Genomic DNA, 17,233 nt, shown 5'->3' with positions numbered 1-17,233 from the left:
GACTCAAGGAATATTTCCACCACACCACTGAACAGCACACTAACCCACAGAAACCTTCCTACCAACGCTACAAGATGAAGGATTCTGCATGGACTCCTCCTGACAGTCAAAACAACAGACTGGACTTCTACATAGAGTGGTCCCCCTGACGTGCACAAGCTGAAATTGTGGAAAAGCAGCATCACTTGCCCCATAACCTCAGCCGTGCAGAACGCAACGCCATCCACAGCCTCAGAAACAACTCTGACTTTATCATCAAAAAGGCTGACAAAGGAGGTGCCGTAGTTATCATGACTAGGTCAGAGTATGAACGAGAGGCTGCTAGGAAACTCTCTGACACCACATTCTACAGGCCATTACCCTCTGATCCCTCTGAAGGGTACCAAAAGAAACTGCACCATCTGCTCAAGAAACTCCCTGAAGAAGCACAGGAACAAATATACACAAACACACCCCTAGAGCCCTGACCACGGGTATTCTATCTGCTACCCAAGTTCCATAAACAGGGGAATCCTGGATGCCCCATCATCTCAGGCATTGGCACCCTGACAGCAGGATTGTCTGGCTATGTGGACTCTCTCCTCAGGCCCTATGCTACCAGCACTCCCAGCTATCTTCGAGACACCACTGACTTCCTGAGGAAACTACAATCCATTGGTGATCTTCCAGAAAACACCATCCTAGCCACTATAGATGTAGAAACTCTCTACACCAACATTCCACACAAAGATGGACTAGAAGCCGTCAGGAACAGTATCCCCGATAATGTCATGGCAAACCTGGTGGCTGAGCTTTGTGACTTTGTCCTCACCCACAACTATTTCAGATTTGGGGACGATTTATACCTTCAAGTCAGCGGCACTGCTATGGGTACCTGCATGGTCCCACAGTATGCCAACATTTTTATAGCTGACTTACAACAACGCTTCCTTAGCTCTCGTCCCCTAGCGTCCCTCCTCTACTTGTGCTACATTGATGACATCTTCCTCATCAGGACCCAGGGGAAGGAGGCCCTTGAGGAATTCCACCTGGATTTCAACAATTTCCACCTCACCATCAACCTCAGCTTGGACCAGTCCACACAAGAGATCCACTTCCAGGACACTACAGTACAAATAAGTGATGGTCACATAAACACCACCCTATACCAGAAACCTACTGACCACTTACCTACATGCCTCCAGCTTTCATCTAGATGACATCACACAATACATTGTCTACAGCCAAGCCCTCAGCTACAACTGCATTTGCTCCAATCCCTCAGACAGAGACAAATACCTACAGAATGTCTATCAGGCGTTCTTAAAACTACAATACCGACCTGGTGAAGTGAGGAAACACAGAGCCAGAAGGGTACCCAGAAATCACCTACTACAGGACAGGCCCAACAAAGAAACAGAACGCTACTAGCCATCACCTACAGCCCACAACTAAAACTTCTCCAGCGCATCATCAAGGATCTAAAACCTATCCTGAAGGACGATCCCTCACTCTCACAGACTTGGGAGACAGGCCAGTCCTCGTTTACAGACAGCTCCACAACCTGAAGCAAATACTCACCAGCAACTACACACCACACAGCAGAAACACTAATCCAGGAACCAACCCCTGCAACAAACCCCGTTGCCAACTCTGTCTGTATATCTATTCAAGGAACACCATCATAGGACCCAATCACATCAGCCACACCATCAAGAGCTCATTCACCTGCACATCTACCAATGTGATATCATGCTATCATGTGCCAGCAATGCCCCTCTGCCACGTACATTGGTCAAACCGGACAGTCTCTACGCAAAAGAATAAATGGACACAAATCAGACATCAAGAATTGTAACATTTAAAAACCAGAAGGAGAGCACTTCAATCTCCCTGGACACTCAGTAACAGACTTAAAAGTCGCCATTCTTGAACCAAAAAAACTTCAAAAACAGACTTCAATGAGAAACTGCAGAACTGGAATTAATTTGCAAACTTGACACAATCAAATTAGGCCTGAATAAAGACTGGGAGTGGCTGGGTAACTGCAAAAAATAATTTTCCCTTTGTTGATATTCACCCCTTCTTGTTAACTGTTGGGAATGGGTCACATCCTCCCTAATTGAATTGGCCTCGTTAGCACTGACCCCCCACTTTTTAAGATAACTTCCATCTTTTCATGTGCCGTATTTTTATACCTACTTACTGTATTTTCCACTCCATGCATCTGATGAAGTGGGTTATATCTCACGAAAGCTTATGCCCAAATAAATTTGTTAGTCTCTAAGGTGCCACAAGGACTCCTCGTTGTTTCTACCTTGAATGGTTCCTTACAATATGTGCTAACTACTTATGCTAAACAATCTGTTTCACCTGGAATTTAGATGTGATGCTCAGAGAACCTTTCCCAGACCTGAAGAAGAGCTCTGTAGAGCTCGAAACCTCGTCTCTCTCACCAACAGAAGTTGGTCCAATGAAAGATATTAGCTCACCCACCTAAACTGATTGTGTATTTAGTAACGTTAAGTGCAGGACTAAGTGGAGCCAAATTCCTTCATTCAGAATAAGACTGTATATTTTATTGTTCATGATACAGAAAGATTTTAAATAAAATGTGTGAATAGTACTTGCATTGGTTTGTATGTATATAATGACACACACTTTTAAAGTCTGTGCACATTAACTGCGTGAAACTCAAAAATCTCAGTCTTAACTGTATAGGGAGAGGGACTAAGTGGAAGAGGAACAACATTTATAGATTCACACATACAGGGATTTTTTCTTCAGATTAGACAGTCAAAGTTCACTAAAAACAAGACATGTACCTCTAAGAACATCTAGCTAACATTCATTCATTCATTAACGTTTACTAAGGGGCCGTTCAGATCAGATTAAAACGGACTTAAACCTTCAGCCAAAACTTGAACCCACTTATTCAGATGACCAAAATGTTACGTTAACTTTTTAAATTCCCCTCCCCTATCCCGCATGTGTCGAAGGGCTTCGCTCCAGCCAGACCTGAGAAGAGGAAGCAATTAAGTAGCAAAGAGTTGGTCTCACTGTGGGGACAATCCCATGAAGTACGAAGCATGCTTAGTATTCATTGAAGTCACTGGGAAATGTGGGCACTCACCACTTGGCAGGATCAGACCTTATATCTATAGCCAGACTGGAATCAGGAAGTAGAGGGTACCTAAGATGAAAGTCTCTTCTCATAAAAGCTTGAATATATGAACTGATCATTTTTAGGATCACCCACTACTGCTAAAAATCTATCCACTTTCTACATTAATTAGTCATAGCATATTTCCCTTTCATTGTATCACAACTCCACTTTGGAGTAAAAGTAAATATTTTATTTAAAAGAAAAAGTAGTAAAGGAAAATTAAGCTAAATAAACATGCAACATTTTAGAATGTTCTTAGTTAAATAAACTAAATATTTTAAATTGTTCAGGTTAGAAACTGCATTTCCCCCATAAAAAAACAAAACATAAGCTATACTGCCCAATTCTGTTTTACCCCTATTGATCATAAAGGGGAATGTTTAAAACACATGTACCAAAAATATTATTTTGTTTAATACAATTATCCAACCACTCATTACTCTTGAATGTCATCTCAGACCCTCCAGGATACAATCATGGCTAGTATACATATGGTTGGGTTTAGTTTCAGGAATTTCAGTTTCCCTTAGAGAAGCAAATTCTCAATTAAAGAACGTAATGATTCCATTTCTAGTTTGATACTGACATTTTAGATATATATCCGATAGCCTTCTGATATTAAAAATATATTTTTCCTGTTTTTAAACCTTTTAAATTCAGATCTAAACATACTATTTTTTCTCCTTATTACCCATTATTGTTGTTTGCCACTAGAAGAAATACTTTAGTGCATAATAATAGTAGATGATACGGCAATGCTATCAACCCCTCCAAGATGTGGTTAACTTAATTTATCCCTCTTTGGCTGGCTGCCCTGGTTCCCTGAAATTCTGTCTGGTAATGCCTGTTAACTATAGGGACACCTTCCAGAAAGGGTAGCGGATCAGCTGTCAGTTCCTCTGTCATAGAACTCAGCTGGCCTATGGCTGATTTGTGGATTATTTTTTAAGGAATTATGGAAACATGATGGATTTTTTTCTTATGTTGAGAGCAATCAGGACACATTTGATATCCAATACCATCACAGGAAAATATTAATGAGCAATGACGCAACAATATGGTATAAACCAGTGTGCAAAAGGCAAAGAAACTAAACATGTGATAAGCATCTTCTTTAAAGGGCCTCTGCAGATTCCCACTCTTGGGATGTGTCTGACCTCTGCAGAAACCATCTGCAATAATTCTAGTTATAGGTGAATAATCTTTATTTTTGCATCACTTTTCTACCCATCACGATCATTCCTTAGTGTCTAGCCAAGATTAATCAACAATAACTGCTACAAAAGTTCATCCTAATCCTAAAGCACAACTTTACAACCCTTAATCTGCATGTTGATGCTGCATGCTAATAACAGATGCTTATTAACAAAGCAACCTCCTGCCACAACAATGTCTAAGAGCCTACTGCCACATTTTGTTTTAAGTATTAAAGACATGTGCGAGGAACACAATAATTTTGAAAAGCTAATCTCAAAGCACTATTAAGATCCTTATTAAAGTGCTTTTATAGTACAGCCTGTTTGAAAGTAAATCCTACATTAGTCCTCAGTGGAGTATATTCCCTTCTCTCATAAACTTTATAAAAGAGAGAGCAGTGCAGCGGTCCTTTTGCCAATTGTTATCTGATTGGTAAAGAACAAGCAATATAAACACACACACAAATTCACTTCAGCTCCACCAGAAGTACAGTACTCTGGCATTTTATACAGAAAAGCAATACCAGATTCTAAAATCTATTGTTCACTAAGCATAGATTTTGTCTTTTAAAATAGATGGTGCTTTAAAACAGCAGAAATGTCTAGTGCTTGAGCTATTTTCCAGTTAATTATTTGCTGGCTAAAGTCTTAAAATGTCCTTGGATTCACCTTAGACACAACTATCCCAGCTGGTCATTAACTGTCTGGAAACGACCCAAATAATCTCAACTGTCAGTACTCTACAAACATGTATGTTTTGTGCATGCTTGTTTTTTCATGTATTTCAATGACATGGTGCTATATTTAGAAAACAGAGCCTTAATAATTTTTTTCCCCATTTCTACGTTTTAAGAGCTGCTATATCAATGTAATTCAGTGCACTCGGAGTCCACAATGAGCTTAGTAACAGCTTTAATGAGAACTGAATGAATTCTCACTAAAACAGTGTCCGATTCTGATCTCACACCACTTTTACTCTGTTGTAACTCTATCTCAACGGAGTTGCCCCTTTGTGTTTTCATAGTTGTAAGGGAGATCAGAATCCACTTTAAAGTCAGAAGGGGGCCAGAGTTCATGAATGCTGATGTTTTAATAGTCCTAAGAAGAGCCAAAAGAAAAATGCTGCTGTACCAAGTGAACTGAACAGCTTGTAGTAAACCAGCCTGTCAACAGGCAGACGCAAGTGGCTTTTCTTGTTGGTATAACATGTCTGCAAAAAGCCACAGGACAGCTGGGAAAAACAACACATGTAAACAAGGTAGGCCTAATTATTTCCCAGTTAAAAAGAAGATATTATCTTCTCATTAATTGGTAAGCTAATTGACCAAAACCTTGCAGTATCATAAAATGAGTCCAAATACACAGAACCTAAGTACCTATACTACCCACTCAGACCAAAGATGTCAGTTCTGCTTGATTTGTTTGAATACTGTACTCCACGACAGCTGTCGGAAATAATACATTAGAACAGCTGCTGTGACAGCTACTAAGTGCCTGGAATTTTAATTGGACTCAACAGTCTATTGTTTATTTTACTAAACTTAAAAGGAAATATCCAAGGAAGTAAACAAGTTCCTAATGGAACTAACTGATGTTTGCCATTTGGTAAGCAAGGTTAGGCTTCATTTTGCCTGTATAATTTCACTAATATTATCTCTACCAACTAACCGGCGAAAAGAAAAGAAAAAGAGAACAGTAGAAACTGTTAGATGACTAAGAAAAGGAGCATTAGGAGGAAAAATGGTAAGGAAGTCACATAAACAAACCTGTTCAAATACTGGCTGTGAGCCACAGAGGATCTCAGAGAGTTTTAAGATTTACTGAAAAGGAGACTTATTCAGAGGCCTTCAACAACTGTTAGCTGAAAACAAAACTGTTCATTATGGCTAAAACCTCAACACCATTGAAGAGTAAAGCTTACTTTCAGCATCAGCAGAAAGCAGAAAGCACAGGAGCACCACCACTGGCCTGGCTACGTGCATCATCCGACAGCTTGGCACCAGCATGCTTTGGCAGCCTCGGTCTCACTGGCTCAGAAGCCACTATGAGTCTGTCCGGTCTGAAATTTCTGATGAAGTGTTTTCAGAGCCTGTGGAGTGGTGGAGAGAAAAAGAGAGAGAGAGAGAGCAAAATATGGTTAGGGGGGTTGGTTTTGTTTTTCCCAATATTTACAGTTAGGGGCAAAACAGTTTAAAAATACAAAGCATCTTCAGGAGATTGTAGTACACTGAAGGTAGCGAGGTGCTGCAGATGTTACTAGCACTGAAGCCAGAATGCTGGAGCCATAGAGCATCCTGTCCCCAGCACACCTTTTCTTCTCCCATGTTCAGATCAACCAATCCCATGTGTTGGGTCTTGTCTTGCCGGCTCAGCACTGCATTTTGAGTAATATATCATGAGAATGAATTGTCGTTTCTAATGAACTATTAGTTAAATACATCACCAGAATGAGGCATACTGATGCTGTAAGGAAGGGTTTAGGAAAGGATTCAGAGGCCAGGATAAAAGTCCACTAACAAATGACATACTGGAAGCTGCTTTCCTGGCATCAGGTAGGAATGACAGGGCTAAATCTGCTTCTCAGACTATTCCTAATGCCAGCTTTGCAATGCTAGCATATTGGATCCCCCATATTAACACATCAAAACTCATATTCAGTTTTGGTCCCACATGTCTAAAAGGTTACATTTCCTCTCTGATTTTCCTGTATATTTAAATTATGCATTACAGAAATCATGAATAAAGAGCCCATATTCAGTTCAGTCAGTTTAATTTAACATGTTATATAAGAACTAATGAACAATACAGTTTAAGCATTTGCCTTTAAGAAGAAATCCATTTTATTCTTTGTTAAATCCATTCCACCCAAGCAATATTAGAAATCGCAGAATGTAGAAATGCTTCCCTCTGAGAGGAAATATTAGAGATATCCCAAAATAGCCCGACTGTGTCACTAAAATAACACTGAAATTTAATTTTACTTTTCAAAAGAGTTGTAAGTTATATACTTTGGTAGGTCTGAAACTTAGCTCAAACACAATGAGAAAAACAGATACTCTCTTTTTCATTACCCTGCCTGAGTAGCTTCCATGCAGTGAAGATAAAAACCAAAAGGGAGGGAAGGAATTATACTAATTATTCCACTTGATGGATCTTACAGACCTGTGGGTGGTATGAAGAGCCTATTTTATACTACAGTGCAATGCTGAAAGAATCTACTCAAGGAAGAAAAAAAAAGATGACCAGATGTTAGAAATCTACTGCTGCTATCAATCTCTTTTGTAAAACTACCTCTCGAATCAGCTACCGTTATCAAGAGATATGAATCTAAGAAATCTTCATAGGCAAAGTGCTGAAGGCACCAGCTCCCCCCTTTCATCGCTACCATCTTCGTGCCAGCATTTCAAATGACAGCAAAGTCCATGAGACATCAGTCCTGTCGGACTCAATTTGTGTCTGTGCAAGCGTATCAGGGCCAACTGCTACATAATGGCTTCAGTGCTATCACAAAGATGGAGATGTATGAACTGCACTTTCAGAGAAGAGGTGATTTTTTTTTTGCTTTTACTAGACTGAAGGGGTGACGCAATCTTTGTACCATGCAAATCTTCAAGTTGATATCTGCAAACAAGCACAGTGGAAATATAATGGCCACTGAGGTTCATGTCTGAGCCATAAAATATGCCTTGGGGGTAGGGAGTGGGGGTTTGTTGGTAATTAAAAAAAAAAAGGTGAGGGCTCAGGGAAAGAGAAAGACAACGACCTGCACAAGACTATTTTGCTAAGTTATTTTCCAATGTGACACTGAAAAGTATTTTCCCCCCCACTTCCCAGTTGAAAAGTGAAATAAGGCTTTTAAATAAATTTTTTTTTCAGAATCTACAGGAAGTCTGTAAGAGGAAGGGAAACACACAAAATATGGCATGCAAGCTGGCTCAGAAGAGAAGAGAAGGTGTTTTGCAGTTATTAAAGACACACCGTCCCATTCATTCTAAACACATATACCAGTAGTGCCAAACGTTCTGTCTCTGCCCCAGGTGACATTCATTATCGCTCCCACCACACAATCTGAAGCCCTTGCTGCTCCTTCTCTCTGCACCTTCAGTGTGTCACCGCCTTAACTAACCCGATAAACATACTAATATGTTCTGCAGGTGAACCTTGAACTTCAATTTTTTCTCTTAAGTTGCTTATGCTTCTACAGCAGGGTTTTAGCATTTTAGGCTGTGAAAATACAAATGTTTGGAGAAGGCAGGCAGAGTGGACTTTGTTGTTGTTGTTGTTGGTTTTGTTTTTGTAGGTGGTTTCTTTAAAAAATATTGTTAGTGACGTCATGTGGATGACGGGTGGATAACTCTGGAGAGAAACAAGCTATGAGATAGGCAAGTGCTGTCAAGCTTCTCCACAGTGCTCTGCCTCAGCTCTGACCTACAACAACCCTTAGCCTCAGCCCTGGACCTCCTCATCGACAATTGTACCAAACTGTACTGAATAAAGTGGCAAGGACTTTTTTGGATGGTTGTTTCCATGTTGTGAAAACTAACATGGAAAAGCTTTATAAGGACTAAACTGATATTACAAAACGCATGCCAGCTATGAATGAAGCCACCTCCAAACATCCATTAGTAAAAGACTAAGACAATGTGGTATTACTCTTACAACAAAAAAACTATAACTCTCCCAGCACCACCATGTTTCCCTGGGAACTGAACACTGAGGCAAGAGCCAACTTGCTTTGTGAGAAAGCAACATCTGGAACATGGTATAATAGATAGCAAATACAGAAACAACTGTGAGGTGAGAGAAGAAAGGTGATGAAACTTGCTCTTCAGCTACAGCAATATGTTCCCCCCACCTCCTCTGCTGTAGAGCTTATATGTAACCAAGTTGTAGGTGTTGTTCTAGCCAACCTTTGGCCCCTTGCAAAACAATTTTATTACAATTCCCAGCTGCAAGGTACTAGATTCACTGTGTGACCGTTTCCTCTCAACCTGTCCCAAACGTCTATGCTGGGTCTTGGGGCTTGTCTACACAGGAAAATTGACCAGAATAAGCTATTCCACAATAGCTATTGCAGACTAGCTCTCCCTGTGGATACTGTACTACAGAATAAAAAAAGGAATTTTATGCTAGAATAATTACTCCACTTTGGAAGCACACTAATTATTCCAGAATAAAGTGACTTGTATTCCAGAACCGAGTGTTCACATGGAAAGTTATTCCACAATAACTATTCCAGTCCATTTTCCTTAGTATGTGAGATGAACTGAGAAGAGTAGAGGGTGGAAACAAGTAATGTGTCCAGAATGAGTGGGTATGTTTGCGGAGTGAGCTAAGAGAACAGAAGATGGAAGTTCCTTGACAAGCGATATCAATCAGCCAGAGTTGTGATGAAGGGGGAGGTATCCTGAATCCCCACAGGGTACTACCATAACAGAGTTCTCCTCAGTCAGCATGAAGCAGGTGATACTCCTAATCACATGGCACAGGAGCATGGAGCAATAAGCATTACAAGAGCATTTTGGTTATCAGGTGATGCTCAATTTTCTTAAGTATAGTAATACAGCTCTTAGAACAGATTCAACCAATTGAATTTCAACTTCTTCATCATAGTCTATTTGTGAGCACCAACAGTGTGCTACATGCTTTCCAGTGATTCAAGAAGAGATAGTCCCTGCCCTGAGGCGATCACAGCATGGAGAAAAACAAAAGTGTAGCTAGATGTTATGGGAAAAGGAGCAACAAAGACAGATTTTTTTTAATACCACTGTATTAACTATTCACTGTATTCAGCACAGCAAAAGAGGGTTTTTAAAAAGGGACTTAAATGTAGGTAGAGCAGGAGTCTTGCAGATGAGCTATGGGAGGTCATATCATGCCTAGAGGGCTACATGCAAAAAGGCTTGGAGGTGATGGTGCAGAGGATTTTGTTTTTCTCATTCTAGTGTGTCCTAATTGGAATATACAATATCAATTGTCAAGTTTTGTAATATCAGTGAAAAACATATCTTCAGCACTGACTATAAAGTGAGGGTCCTATTCTTCAACTGAAGTCAATGACAATTCCCAAAGACTTCAATAGAAACAAGATAACAGAAGCCTAACAGAGGTATTGTTCAATCATATGCTGCAAAGGCAGTATTCCATGGAATACTCCCAACTATATTCATCTACAAACCAAATACACAACTGCTGAAACTGAAGGTTTGGTTATCCACATTCCCATGTGACTTCTGAAAGAGAGCTTGAGATGCTGAACTCTCACACCAAAAGGCCCTCTTCCAGAATGACTTTTGGGAACAAATCCAGCATATGTACTGCACTTGAAAACTCCTTTTAGAAAAATCAAACATCTGAGGCAAAGGGGGAAATCCCAGTAAAGTTTCAGAAGAGGAAATACTCCTCTGAAATGAGGAGGACATAAATATTAAGTCTCCAGTAGTAACATGAATACTCTGGAAGCAGACACTGCCCTAGTGCAAACAGTTTCCAGATGAGAATTTCTGATAGCCCCTTCTCCTCCCAGCCACAGGAATATAGGGAAGCCAGATATGTCAATTCCCATAAAAAAGCTGAGCCAATTTTTTCTGCTGCTGCTAACTGATCCCGGTCTACTCTAGTCTGTGGAGTTGCACCAATCAGGGGTGCTGGAACAGTTTTTATAGTGGGGGTGCTGAGAGCCATTGAACCAAACTGTAAATCCTGTATATGATGGAAACCACTTCAAACCCGGGGATGCGGCAGCATCCCCAGCACCCCTAGTTCCAGCACGTATGGAACCAATTTACAATAGCAGAAAATGTAGCCCTATATGCCTAGCATAGGACCAAGTTAGTAACCAGACCCCAGCCTCCTCAAAGTGCAGATGCATTCAAATCTGGGGGGCTGGATTGGCCTAAACGGGATATAGAGCTGAACTTTTCTAAACTTCAGGAGTGTTCTGATCTGGGGTTTGGTTTGATGGGAAAACAATTTGCATAATACTTGCTAAAAACAACAACAACAAAACAGCTGACCATGTCCCGCATATGACAAAGTAGATAGGATTGAAGTGAGGAGAAAAGTGGTGATACTCTATTTTCATGCTTCATTCACCACACCCAAAATTCTAGAATGTGCCCACTTTCTAGCCCCTGCAACTCAGCTCCATATCGGTGCAAGTCAAGTAGTTTTCCATCTACTGTTCGATAAACAGATTTCATCCTCAAATCTTGGCTGAAAAGAAACATTAATAACTGTTGAGCCAGTCAGACAGGGTAGAAAAAACTCTTACCAGTTCAGTAGTCACAAACTACTCAGCCACCCTAAAACTAGAAACACCACCAGGAAAAACAAATAGAAAGACAATCAGGGCTGAAAATGATGGAGCATGTTAGGTGAGCAAGAAATTATTCTGACTTAACAAAAATAGGACTTGGAATTGTTTTTACAATGATAAATTTCAGACTCTTCCAAATGGAACATATGAAACTAATATACTTCTACAGAAACAACAGCAACTGCCTGCAGTCCTAGGTCTAACTTGTTCTTTTATCAAACAGGCAGATGTTAGAAAAGTAGTTTGGGATAGTATTTTGTTTTTTGTTCTTTTTTTAAAATATGCACACTATTTGTCTGGGTTTGGTACTATATGGCATATAGTGTGCATATTTATCTAGATACAATTCCAGCAAAGCATTTCCTTAAGCACTAAACTGAAATGGCTAATGCATCCCGTCAGTGCACCACAGCCTAGTGGGGGCATGACTTCCTGGCTTGGAAGCATAGTTAAGACCCACTGTATATGCTGCCTTCTTTTAAAGGTAGTGGAATAGGCTGTTACAGAGCCTAGTCTTAGAAGGTTCTCTGAACAGTCCTGCTCTCCGCTAGCAAAACAGCTCAGAGATCCTCCATGTATCTAGCATGGCCCAACCCCAGTTCCCCCCAGTATGATTGTCTGTACAGATCCTATCACAATACAAATATGATCCTGTCGAGGGCCTTCGGGCTACACCGCAATATCAATATTAAATAGTGACAATAATGCAGGCAGGATTTTGCTTTCATTAACCTTTTTTTAAAAAAGCTAATAGTCAAAACTGATTTCAATTTGCCACAACATGTTTTGTCATTATTTAGAATTTTCCAATAAATGTTCCAGTTCTGAGCTTCCTCAAGTTAAATATGAAACAGTTAAAACAGAGAGTTTTTCCTTTAACTCTTTAATGCTAAAGAATAGAATTATTGTTCCAGACACTGTTTCATATTATTTCCCACATAGTAATTGGCATACATACAAATGGTTTAACAAGGCCGAAACAATAGTACAAAAAAACCTGAAGTCAAGGTAACTTCAAGATTGCTGCTGAAAATCACAGAAAACCATGGAAATCAGGAAAAGCACGAGTCCTTTTTTACTGAAATGTTAATTTGTCCACATTGCAAACTGTTTTAAGATTTACATTTATATGTTTAACAACTGCAGATTAAGCTACACATTTAAGAGTAAAGTATGTGTAGAAAGTGCTACATATGTGCAAACGTAGCCAAGTTAATGTTGCTGGGGGAACCTGAACACCCTAATATTTGCATATATTCACTTTTTGAGATATTACTTGTGCAACCTTACTTGTTCTTTACTATCTTTACTAGTTGCTTTTTAAAAAAAAAATAAAGGGTAAAGGAGGTGTGAACCTTTCCATGAACCTTCCCTTCTGCACCTTTAAGCGGGGTGGGGGTGGTATTTGGCTGGCTGGCCGAGTGAAGGGAACAATGCTTTATGGCTGGGGGGGGGGAAGGAAAAATGCTGTGTTGTCGCTGACTCATCCCCTGGGAATACGGGGTTTAAAAGGGGCAGCTCTGCACCTGAAGCAGACTTAAAAAGAGGTGTACATTAAAGGAACAAACCGGGGGCAGTTGAGAACTCTTATGATTTGCATGGCCGGGAGCCAACCCCCAATTCTTATAGTCCATCTTAACCCTCCTACAAGGGGGGCGGGTGAATGGTAAGGTCCCGGCAATGGATTTGCTGAAGGGACCTGGATGGAAAAAAAGAGAGGGCCTGGTAAAAGCCTCCCGGGTAATTATGGACTAAACATGGGGTTGCCTGCACTGTACACTTTTATCTGCTGTCCCAGACATCTAATAATAAAGTTGCAGCCTGATTGAGCTCATGTCAAATGTCTCTTCTCCTTCTTTAGGCATAGCCAGACAATAACCCATATGCATTAGTGAGCACTTTAAAGAGAGAGCAGTTCAACAACACCTCCAAGTAGCTTCAGGACCTACTCTCTATTGAGACTAAGGGATCCAGGAATTGGCCTCAGGATTCTGTCCCAAAACAGAATGGAGAGTGTCTGGTAACCTGGTTCCCAGAGAGCTTGGGCATCCACAAGGCACCAAACTTCCTGGGCTCTTAAAGCCAGAGTGCATTCTGGGGGACTTAGTGAGAAAGCCCTGGAAAAAACAACTTAATGTGTGATCTAGTGGTCCCACACTCAAGGCTACATAATGGAGAGGGGAGAAGAAGAGGGCTGGAGAGCTGGTCGCATTGTGACAGAGTATCCATGTTAAGAGGAAGCAAGCTCAGCTGGTGGAAAAAAAACCTGCATGCCCTCCCTAAAGCAATCTCCTAGCATTGAGTCCAGGACAAGAGAGAAGAATCACTGACATTGGAGAAGAAGCAGCACGTGGCAGACACGTAGGTGCTATGTGCCTATTCCTTGGGGAGTTCTCTGCTCAGGATGCAAATGGTTGTGCAACTGTGGAGCATGGACAAATTATGCAGGGTAACCAGGGAACTGACCCCCATTATTGTGCAGAGCGGAAAATAAGTATGTAAAAAATGGAGAAGAGCTTAATGAGAGTTGATACTAAAGTGCCACATTTGTACTAAATTAGTGCAAAGCAGTTTGATACAAAGAAAAAAATATCTATTAGGCAGGATTTTCCATTAAATAAATTGCTATTTAGTGGAATTCCTTGTATGAAGAAGACTCTCTTGTAAATGAATATCTTAATCAACTTTTTTATATGTAATCCTAAAACAGACAAGAATATCTGTTCCTATTAGCCTAATCGTTCTATAGTATGATTCATGTTCTAAATTATCAGCTATCTATAGCATACATGCATTTGCAAGATGTCACATATCCTGACACTTAGAAAGCTCTGACATCTTAGTCACTTTTATAGACTATAAAAACATATTAACACAGAATTCTTTTTCCTATGGGAAACTGTACACTAGGACACTTTATTTTGGCCATCTTCATTTTTCCCTACTTTCCTTCCAAATAATGGAATTGATGAATAAGCATTGTTTACATGTACTTTTGTAATATTTACAATAAAAACAGCAATACTGGGTCATACCAATGGTCTATCCAGCCCAATATTCTGTCTTCCGACAGGGGCCAATGCCAGATGCTTCAAACAGAATGAACAGAACAGGGCAATTATCAAGTGATCCATCCCCTGTCATGCAGTCCATGCATCTGACAGTCAGAGGCTTAGGGACCCCAGAGCATGGAGTTGCATCCCTGACTATCAGAGCTAATAGTAACAGATGGACCAATCTTCCATGATTTTATGGCTTTTGAGGATGGGGAGGGTGAAGTCTCTCTCATTGTGGTGGGAGAATGCACAGAATTAAAAAAAAAACTTTAAAAAATTCTTGCTGAGAATTTGTACATCTGTAACTTTTAGAATCTTTTTTTTTTAAAGCAATGCTAGAAGCCTCCCGCGATAATGGGGCAGATTCTCAGCTGCAATGACTCCAGTTGGTATTGATTTCAATGGAGTTAGGACAGTTTAAACCATTTAAGAAACTGTGCCAACGTATCTGTTAGCAGACCCAGGTTATTTCAAATGCTGACAGTTCAATGGGGCCAGGATTTCACCCTATATCTTTAGGAAGTGGGGATATGGATGTGTTTTTCTGGAAACTTGCATGCTGAAGGAAAGAAATCTTTCTTAAACACATACTCTGTCAATGCCCCTCTACTTTGACCTGCAATAATCCTAGAATGGCTTGACTGTTATAACCCTTAAATCTTCCAACTTTGAGTTTATCCTAGGCAGAAACTATTAATTAAAGCATACATTGTTCCTTTGTAGAAATGCATATGATCAAACCTGGTGAAAACCAGCTAAAATAAATATTTTATTTAATCTATTGGAATTGTTTTCCAGCAAACTCAATTGAATGGGGATATGGTGAGATCTATGATAATGCTATAGAACCTGTGTTTCTTCCTAATTATATAGAAAGGAAGCAATAATTGATAATATAATAAAATAGATTTTTATCAAGCAAAAGTATGACCCACTATTCAGATCCCCCACCACTCCCCCCCAAAGTTTGGCTTTAAGAACAAAATGAAATGAGAGTTTTCCCGGCAAAGTGACTGATTCACTGGAAGACTGCTACACACAAAATTCTTTCAGTTCTTATGTTTAGTATTAATGTATATTCCTTTGAAGAGAATTGCCTTTTCATTTAAAGCCAATGAAAAACACAATGCAATACAAATATTTTTTAACATCTTTCTTTTCTCCAGACAAGCGGTAGCTTAATACCAACATGCTGTCTTAGTTTTTGGTGGCTTATATATATTATTCCTGTGCTAAACAACCAGTCTAAATCAGGATTGTTTTTTGTCCATAGATAGGAATATTCTACCTTGTGGACCTAAAGGGAAAAAAAACAAACTATTGTATTCCCCTATTGAAAGATTTCAGAATCTGAGCCCTGGTCTACACTATGAGTTTAGGTCGAATTTAGCAGCGTTAGATCAATTTAACCCTGCACCCGTCCACACGACGAAGCCATTTTTGTCGACTTAAAGGGCTCTTAAAATCAATTTCTGTACTCCTCCCTGACGAGAGGATTAGCGCTGAAATCGACCCTGCTGGGTCAAATTTGGGGTAGTGTGGATGCAATTCAATGGTATTGGCCTCCGGGAGCTATCCCAGAGTGCTCCATTGTGACCGCTCTGGACAGCACTCTCAACTCAGATGCACTGGCCAGGTAGACAGGAAAAGCCCCGCGAACTTTTGAATTTCATTTCCTGTTTGGCCAGCGTGGCGAGCTGATCAGCACAGGTGACCATGCAGAGCTCAACAGCACAGGTGACCATGGAGTCCCAGAATCGCAAAAGAGCTCCAGCATGGACCGAACGCTGTATGAGGAGACAAATCCGTGCTATCCAAACTCCGTTCCAAAAGATGAAATGCCGGAATATTTGAAAAAAATCTCCAAGGGCATGAAGGACAGAGCTTATAACAGGGACCCGCAGCAGTGCCACCTGAAGCCTACCAAAGAAGCAGAGAGGCAACCGGCTGCTCCAGGTCAGAGTCCCAGACATGCCGCTTCTATGATTAGCTGCATGCCATTCTAGGGGGTGCCCCTACAACTACTCCACCCCGTGCTTCCCTCCTCCCATAGCGGGCCACCTTGGCAGTTATCCCCCCATTTGTGTGACGAATTAATAAAGAATGCATGAATTTGAAACAACAATAACTTTATTGCCTCTGCAAGCGGAGATCAAAGGGGGGAGGGGAGGGCGGTTGGCTTACAGGGAAGTAGAGTGAACCAAGGGGGCGGGTTTTCATCAAGGAGAAACAAACAGAACTTTCACACCGTAGCCTGGCCAATCATGAAACTGGTTTTCAAAGCTTCTCTGATGCACAGCACGCCCTGCCGTGCTCTTCTAACCTCCCTGGTGTCTGGCTGCGCGTAATCAATGGCCAGGCGATTTGCCTCAACCTCCCACCCCACCATAAACGTCTCCCCCTTACTCTCACAGATATTGTGGAGTGCACAGCAAGCAGTAATAACGATGGGAATATTGGTTTCGCTGAGGTCTAACTGAGTCAGTAAACTGCGCCAGCGAGCTTTTAAACATCCAAA

General features: G+C 40.7%; 1 long non-coding RNA gene across 1 annotated transcript in view; it reads right to left on the bottom strand.

The window, feature by feature from the left end:
- LOC113405366 overlaps window positions 1-17,233 on the bottom strand; it is a 208,514-nt gene that overhangs the window by 89,301 nt on the left and 101,980 nt on the right. The window contains exon 2 of the long non-coding RNA XR_003369481.2: window positions 6,263-6,430. This is a non-coding gene — a long non-coding RNA (uncharacterized LOC113405366). The remainder of the gene's footprint in view (window positions 1-6,262; window positions 6,431-17,233) is intronic.

Source organism: Terrapene carolina, unplaced genomic scaffold, assembly GCF_002925995.2.
Source record: "Terrapene carolina triunguis isolate 2854851 unplaced genomic scaffold, T_m_triunguis-2.0 Scaffold35098, whole genome shotgun sequence".
Taxonomy (NCBI): Eukaryota; Metazoa; Chordata; order Testudines; family Emydidae; genus Terrapene; species Terrapene triunguis.
Note: the sequence above shows the minus strand (reverse complement) of the source record. Positions and strands in the feature narration are given on the sequence as shown.